Raw genomic sequence first — 8,403 nt, forward strand, 5'->3', positions numbered from 1 at the left:
GAGAAATGAAAACATGTCCACACAAACGCCTGCCCATGAATGTTCACAGCACCCCAATGTCCATCACTTGTGAATAGATGAACATAATGTAGCACATCCATACAATGGAAAATTATTTGGTCACACACACACAAAATACAATGAAGAACTGATATTTGCTGTAATATGTTTGAGCCTTGAAAATATGCTAACTGAAAGAAGCCAGACACAAAAGACCACATACTGAATGTTCCATTTATAGGCAATGTCCAGAATAGACAGATCCATAGAGACAGAAATAGATTAGTAGTTGCAGGGGAGCAACAGGAATGAGGAGTGACTGTTGATGAGTAGGGGGTTTCTTTGGGGAGTGACAAAAATGCTCTGAAATTAGATTGTGGTGATGACTGCATAATTTTGTGAATATACTAAAAACCACTGAATTGGACACTGTAAAACGGTGAATTTTATAGCACATGAATTATATCCCAATAAAAAAGCAATGTACACTCCACCCGGATTTCCTGTGGCTGGTTTGCAGAGGAACACACAGTACAGATTCTGTGGGAGATTTCGCTGGATTCCTAAGAGACTGCAGTCAAAACAGTGACACCATCAAAGGCTAACTTAATTGTGGATGATGCTAAGGATGCCTTTTGTGAAAGAATGAAAAACAAAGTCAATAAAGCTCGAAGAAAGCCTGCCAAGGTCAGTTGCAGGAGTAATTATTACCACCAGTGGGTTCTACATGGTCCCAGGTCAGTGAGGTCATTGTATAAACAGGACACAAATATGAGGAAGAGGAGAACTTGCTTAAGGTAATGACCAACCATGACAGAGAGGTAAGTGGGCATTGAGGGGAGTGGAGAGGAATATGGGTGCAGGTAGAAAAAAAGATTAAGGACAGATTGGCAATGTTTCTCTAATAAAGGAAGAGCTTGCAGAGTGATTTTCTACTCTGGTTGCTTATTTGCATCACCTGGAGAACTTAAACACTAACAACAAAGCCTTGACTGTCTGTGCCCAATCCCAGGTGGCCTGAATCATTTGATTTGGAGTGAGGGCGTGGCAGTTTTCAAAGTTTTTCAGGTGGTCCTAATGGGAATCAAGAGCTCATACCACAACATGCTCAAACCCACCCTCAGAAAGGCGCTTTCACCTCCACTTTCACAGTCCCTGGGCAGCACAAGAAAAGGATACTGAAGACTTCAAACCCAGTGAGTATCCTTATCCAAAAAGATCTTTCCCGTGCATAATTACTCTGTAAAGGGGTCAAAACCCTCAGTTTTCAACCCAACTGGGACAACGCTGAGCATCATAGATAATTTTATGAGTTAATATACGATATTCACATATGGCGCCCAAGAACTCAACTAAGTCACCATTTCACGGTTTGTCTGAAGCTTTTTGGGGTCAAGATTCTTGAAATCTTGGGCTATTCTAGCAAAAAATAATTTATTTAAATGTAAAGATAAATACTGAGTATTCAGTAATGTAGTTAATGGGTAAATCACCATAGTTCATAACTAGAGCCTTGCTACTCAAAATGTGGTCTGTGATATAATAGGGTGACAAACATTCCAGTTTTCCTAGGACTGAAGGGTTTCCTTTAACTCTGGATTTTTATTGGTAAAACCCAGACTGCTGCTGCTGCTCCTCCTAAGTCGCTTCAGTCGTGGCCGACTCTGTGCGACCCCATAGACGGAAGCCCACCAGGCTCCCCCATCCCTGGGATTCTCCAGGCAAGAACACTAGAGTGGGTTGCCATTTCCTTCTCCAATGCATGAAAGTGAAAAGTGAAAGTGAAGTCGCTCAGTCGTGTCCGACTCTTCGCGACCCCATGAATGGAAAATCCTCCGTCCGTGGGATTTTCCAGGCAAGAGTACTGGAGTGGGGTGCCATTGCCTTCTCCCCACTAGAAGCTAGGAAGTGGCAAACAAGGATTCTACTTGGTCTCAGAGGAAGCCTGGCCCTCCTGACAGTTTGATTTCAGACTTCTGGCCTTCAGAACTGGGAGACAATAAATTTTCTGCAATTATTTTAATTGTACTTTGTTACCACAGCCACAGGAAACTAATCCATGTCGAAGATTCACTGATCTCGTTCCTCAAAATATGACCACAGCTACCATATCATGTAGCAGATCACTGCTAGGTATATACCCCCAAGAATTGAAAGCAGGGATTCTAACAAAAACCTGTACTTGAGTGTTCACAGCAGCACTAGTCACATTAATTGAAGGATGGAGACAACCTAAACAAATGTCCATCAACTAAGGAATGGATAAACAAGATGTGATAAATCCATACAATGGAATATTATTCAGTCATAAAAAGGAATGAAGTACTGACACATGCTACCATATGAATGAATCTTGGAAACTATACTGAGTGAAGGAAGCCACACAAATACCACATATTGTACTCATTTTTGTGAACTGTCCAGAACCGGCAAATCCATAGAGACAGAAAGCAGATTAATGGTCTCCCAGGGGCTGGGGCAGGAGGGAATGGGAAGTGACTGCTTAATAGTCCAGTGTTTCCTCCTGAGATGATGAAAAAGTTCTGGAGCTAGAGAGTGATGATGACAACATTGTGAATATCCTTAATGCCACTGAGTTGTATACTTTTCAATGGTTAACATGGTAAATTTTATGCTATGTATATTTTGTCACACATGCAAATAACATATAACCACAGCAAGTCCAAAGGTCCTGTGGTCTGCTCCATTTGAAGAACTGAGAGAAGGTCAGCAAGGCTCAATAGCAGGGGCAAAGATGGTGTACAGGAGGCTGGAGAGAGGCCAGCCCATCCAGGTCCTGTTAGATGATAATAAGAATTTTAATATTTTGCTTAAAAACAAGGGGAGCTTTTGATTTGTATTTGTCTTAAATGGAGCAAGTACTTCAAGGAAAACCAGAAGCACCAAAGCACCTGCCTGGTCCCTGCTCCTACTGTCACCCCCAATGTGTTGTTCCCACAGCAACCAGAGTGATCTTGTTCAAACACAAAGCACATCATGTCACTCTCTCACTTAAAGCCCTCCAGTGGCTTCCCGTCATTGCCCAAAGAATCAAATTCCAACTCTTTACCCTGACTTAGAAAGCATGTGTGAGCTGACTCCAACTTCATCTCCCACGGCTCCCCCTTTACCCCTGTGCTTCAGCTGCTCTGCCTTCTTCTGGCCCTTCAATCAGACTTCATTTCACCTGAAAGCCTTCACAGTGGCTGGTCCTCTCTTTAGAATGCTTTGCCCCTTAAACTCTGAATAGCTGGTCCCTCCCTTCCTGTCGTTTAGATCTCAGTATAGATGTCACCTCCTTGGAAAGGCCATTTCAGATGGAAATAGCCACCCAGTCAAAAATAGCCATCTAGTCGCTATATGTTCCAATTCTCTGCATCACACTTACCTAACATTTTCTTATTTGTGCACTTCTTTTGTTGTCTGCCTCTCCCACTAAGCTCCACCAAGCAGGTAATTTTGTCTGTCTTATTCACTGCCATATCCCCAATACCTAGATACAGTAGCAATTCATAAAACGTACTGAGTGGTACGTAGTAACCACTCAATCGACAATTGCTGACTGATAGAAGCAGGATGTGGTGTGTGAAATAGACGTTGAAGTAAGAAGAGCCCATGCCATAGAGCCCAGAAACCTCAACTATCGACCCCGTGTGCTGCAAATACTGAGACCACACACCCTAGGGCCTGTGAACCTCAACAAGAGAAGCCACTGCAGCGAGAGGCCCATGCACTACAACTAGAGAAAAGCCTGCACAGCAATGAAGACCTAGCACAGCCTAGATAAATAAAGAAAATTATGTACAAAACAGAAACAAGAAAAGAGGAGGTAACTGCAATAACCTGATTGGGAGTTGATCAGGGCTGGGGCTTGGGAAGTGGCCTGGGGCTGGGGCAGTGCATCTCAACTCTGGCTGTATTAAAATTCACTGAGGAGAAAACCTCCACTTCCAGGCCACTGGAGAGGCCCGCCCACCCATTAGCCAGTCCCCCTGCCCCGTTCACGATACAGCCTGCTTCTGCAAAGTGCTACGATCAAAGGGACTATGTCTTCACTGAATTTTGTGTTGAAGACAGTCAAGATGTTAATGTAAATTTTGAGAATGCCAAACTTACATTCAGTTGTCTTGGAGGAATTGATCATTTTAAACATTTACATGAAATTGATCTTCTTCACTGTATTGATTCAAATGATTCCAAGCATAAAAGAATGGACAGATTAATTTAATATTGTTTATGAAAAGGAGAATCTGGCCAGTCATGACCAAGGTTAACAAAAGAGAGGCCAAAGCTTAATTGGCTTAATGTGAACTTCACACACAGGAGGTGATGGAGTTCCAGTTGAGCTATTTCAAATCCTCAAAGATGATGCTGTGAAAGTGTTGCACTCGATATGCCAGCAAATCTGGAAAACTCAGCAGTGGCCACAGGACTGGAAAATGTCAGTTTTCATTACAATTGCAAAGAAAGGCAATGCCAAAGAATGCTCAAACTACCGCACAATCGCACTCATTTCACACGCTAGGAAAGTAATGCTCAAAATTCTCCAAGCCAGGCTTCAGCAATACTTGCACTGTGAACTTCCAGATGTTCAAGCTGGTTTTAGAAAAGGCAGAGGAACCAGAGATCAAATTGCAAACATCCATTGGATCATCGAAAAAGCAAGAGAGTTCCAGAAAAACATCTATTTCTGCTTTATTGACTATGCCAAAGCCTTTGACTGTGTGGATCACAATGAACTGTGGAAAATTCTGAAAGAGATGGGAATACCAGACCACCTGACCTGTCTCTTGAGAAACCTGTGTGAAGGTCAGGAAGCAACAGTTAGAACTGGACATGGAACAACAGACTGGTTCCAAATCGGAAAAGGAGTATGTCAAGGCTGTATATTTTCACCCTGCTTATTTAACTTATATGCAGAGTGCATCATGAGAAATGCTAGGCTGGAAGAAACACAAGCTGGAATCAAGATTGCCGGGAGAAATATCAATAACCTCAGATATGCGGATGACACCATCCTTATGGCAGAAAGTGAAGAAGAACTAAAGAGCCTCTTGATGAAAGTGAAAGAGGAGAGTGAAAAAGTTGGCTTAAAGCTCAATGTTCAGAAAACTAAGACCATGGCATCTGGTCCCATCACTTTATGGGAAGTAGACAGGGAAACAGTGGAAACAGTGTCAGAATTTTTTTTTTTTGGGGGGGTGCTCCAAAATCACTGCTGATGGTGACTGCAGCCATGAAATTAAAAGATGCTTACTCCTTGGGGGGAAGGTTATGACCAACCTAGATAGCATGTTTAAAAGCAGAGACGTTACTCTGCCAACAAAGGTCCGTCTAGTCAAGGCTATGGTTTTTCCAGTAGTCATGTATGGGTGTGAGAGTTGGACAGTGAAGAAAGCTGAGTGCCGAAGTATTGATGCTTTTGAACTCTGGTGTTGGAGAAGACTCTTGAGAGTCACTTGGACTGCGAGGAGATCCAACCAGTCCATCCTAAAGGAGATCAGTCTTGAGTATTCATTGGAAGGACTGATGTTGAAGCTGAAACTCCAATACTTTGGCCACCTCATGCGAAGAGCTGACTCATTTGAAAAGACCCTGATGCTGGGAAGGATTGGGGGCAGGAGGAGAAGGGGATGACAGAGATGAGATGGTTGGATGGCATCACCGACTCGATGGACATGGGTTTGGGTAAACTCTGGGAGTTGGTGATGGACAGGGAGGCCTGGCGTGCTGCGATTCATGGGGTTACAAAGAGTCAGACACGACTGAGCGACTGAACTGAACTTCAATACTTGGAAAGACTGTGAAGATGATTCGGTTGCAGACATGTGTAATTTTGATCATTTCTCTGAGATGATGAACAACATGGGTGTGATGAGAATGTAGATTTACCAGAAGTAGATGGAGCAGGTGATGATTCACAAGACAGTGATGAAGAAAAAAATGCCAGATCTGGAGTAAGGAATGTTGTCATCACTGGATTTTGAGAAAGAAAAATAACTTCTCTGCAAGATTCTGTAATTGAGAGAATTCCTGAGTTGATAGCTCTAAAGGCAGATGCTATATTTGCCTCCTATAACCCATTTTTCAACCTGCTTGCTTTTTTAAAGGCTTCATTAAGGGTTCATATGCAACATTGTATTGGGCAATTTTGGGGCTTCCCTGGTGACTGAGTTGGTGAAGCCTCTGCCTACAATGCAGGAGACCTGGGTTCGATCCCTGGAGCAGGAAGATCCCCTGGAGGAGGGTGTGGGAACCCACTCCAGTATTCTTGCCTGGAGAATCCCATGGACAGAGGCTCCTGGCAGCAGTCTATGAGGTCACAAGAGTCAGACACAACTGAGTGAGTAAACCACCACCACCATTTTTTCCATGATGCTGTTGAGGTCCTAGGCAGTTGATAAAGCAGTTGTGATAAATAAAAACATTTCACCAAAGTCTCCTTTACTTCACAACCTAGATACTGACATGATAGGAAGCACTTAGCTTAGGGAAAGGAACTAAATTTTAGATTTTAGAGCATGAACTCAAAGTGGCTGAAACAATTGGTTGATACTTTAAACTGCTGCTGCTGCTGCTGCTAAGTTGCGTCAGTCGTGTCTGACTCTGTGCAACCCCACAGACGGCAGCCCACTAGGCTCCTCTGTCCCTGGGATTCTCCAGGCAAGAATACTGGAGTGGGTTGCCATTTCCCTCTCTGGTACTTTAAACTAGTTACATGTTGTTCCTCTGGTATATCTTTCAGAATTATTTCACCAAAGTTTTATTTTTCAAAAAATTTGCTTCACATTATTGTACATAAGTGATCATTTGTCAGTGTTCCAGATGTATCTTGGCTAAAACTAGTGAATGCTGTAACTTAGATGGTTTTGAAGCCTATACGTTTGGTATTGCTTGATCCTTAAACCTCTACATTTCTTAGCACAGATGATGAAGAAAGGCTGTACATTGTTGTTTGAGAGTCTGTACATTTAGACCAAATTTGTATTTGCACTGTCATTATGACAAATGAGTGGGAAAAAATGTTAATGCACTATTGGATTTTTTTCATTCCTTTCTTTCTTTTTTCCATTCAGCTTGTACCTGGGCTGAAAACCTTAATATATGTTCATGGCAGTGGGGAATTTTTAAAAAATGTCTACATTCTTTCTAATAAACTGTTGGAAGACTTCTTGGCTATCCTTTCAAGTGTCTGGTTTACTGTAATTTCATGTATTGCCATTTACTAGAATGGAGTTTTTATTTTTACTTGAGGAAGAATTTGGGAATATTTCTCTGTTTGAAAAAGAAAAGCTTGCTGTAATATCACAGAAAACCTTTTAAAAAGTGGATCTGTAATAGAAAATTGTAGATACACTTTGCAAAAGTTGGAAAAGAAAGTGTGATTTGAATGAAATAAAACTAAATGTGTTGTCCTTCTCTAAAAATTCACTGGGAAGCTTTCAGACTTGTGGATACCTGGTCTCCATCCCCCAGAGATTCTGATTAGCTCAGTCTTTGGTGGAGCCCCAGCAATCATTATTTTTTTAAAGCTCCCTATATGTTCTAGCTGGGATTGAAACCACTGGGACAGGTAAAAGAAGTTGTTCAGAAATAGAATAGACAGCCCTCAAGACTAAGAGGCTTTGGGTAAAGAAGGAAAAGGAGGAATTGAATATGACTGACTTCTAGTGTGAGTAAACTTGGAGGACGGCTTTTAAAATACTATATGATCTCAATAAATGGTACATCCAAACAAGGGGCTTGTTTACGGTTGTTAGCAGGTATGTAGATGGAGAACTTTTTTAGTTGCAAAGGGACATTTTTGTTAGAATATTAAGGAAAAATATAAAAGTAGAAAAATATGTATGTACTATGATCTGAAACAGGTAAGAACATATAGAAAAGAAATTGGAAGAAAATAGGCATAAAATTTTCACACTGGTAGCTCTGGGGCTGGGGGTTAGAGGTGATTTTATTTCCTATGTTTTGTATTTACTTCCTTTCCCCAAATTTCTAAATGATCATATATAACAATTATCATAAAAAGGATATTTTTTTTTTTTTAATAAATTTATTTATTTTACTTGGGGGCTAATTACTTTACAATATTGTAATAGTTTTTGCCATACATTGACAAGAATCAGCCATGGGTTTACATGTGTTCCCCTTCCCGAACCCCCCACCCACCTCCCTCCCCCTCCCATCCCTCTGGATCATCCCACTGCCCCGGCCCCGAGCCCTTGTCACATGCATCGAACATGGAATGGTGCTCTGTTTCACATATGACAATACACATGTCTCAATGCCATTCTCCCAGAAAAGGATATTTTTATAAAGGAAGCCCTCTACATAAAAGGTTAAAGTATTAAAATTTTTAGGGCTTAGAGGGGGGAAACCTTAACTGTTTTGAGAATTTGCTGA

At 41.6% G+C, this 8,403-nt stretch overlaps 1 pseudogene; it reads left to right on the top strand.

Moving 5' to 3' along the window:
• Positions 1–810: 810 nt before the first annotated feature.
• Positions 811–6,053, top strand: LOC145535729 (prostaglandin E synthase 3 pseudogene; annotated as a pseudogene).
• Positions 6,054–8,403: the final 2,350 nt, after the last annotated feature.

This window comes from Giraffa tippelskirchi, chromosome X (assembly GCF_054371585.1).
Source record: "Giraffa tippelskirchi isolate mGirTip1 chromosome X, T2T-mGirTip1v1.2.pri, whole genome shotgun sequence".
NCBI classification, from domain to species: domain Eukaryota; kingdom Metazoa; phylum Chordata; class Mammalia; order Artiodactyla; family Giraffidae; genus Giraffa; species Giraffa tippelskirchi.